Below are 309 nucleotides of genomic sequence, written 5' to 3'. Positions count from 1 at the left end.
AGGAGATGCGGGGCCGACGGGAGAGGCCGCCCGCCCCAGGCCGGCCGAGTTCGCCGGGAGGCCGCCGTCCCTGGGCTGGGAGGTCGGCCAGAGGTTTCCCGACGCGTCTGTCGCTCGGGCCGCCGGAGGCGGGTCCTAGGGAAGCAGCCAATCGGAGGAGACGGGAGCGGCGTCCCGCGTACAAGGGTCGCGGTAACTGCCCAATCAAGAGCGCCAGGGAACGGGCACGGAGGAGCTGTCCAGTCAGGAGCGCCGGCGTCACAGCTCCGGTGCGGCGTGGCCCCGAAGTCGGTCCGACCAGGGCCCGGG

Source organism: Carlito syrichta, unplaced genomic scaffold (genome assembly GCF_000164805.1).
Source record: "Carlito syrichta isolate Samal-C Ts95f unplaced genomic scaffold, Tarsius_syrichta-2.0.1 Scaffold306953, whole genome shotgun sequence".
NCBI lineage: Eukaryota > Metazoa > Chordata > Mammalia > Primates > Tarsiidae > Carlito > Carlito syrichta.
This window is presented reverse-complemented; position numbering follows the sequence as displayed.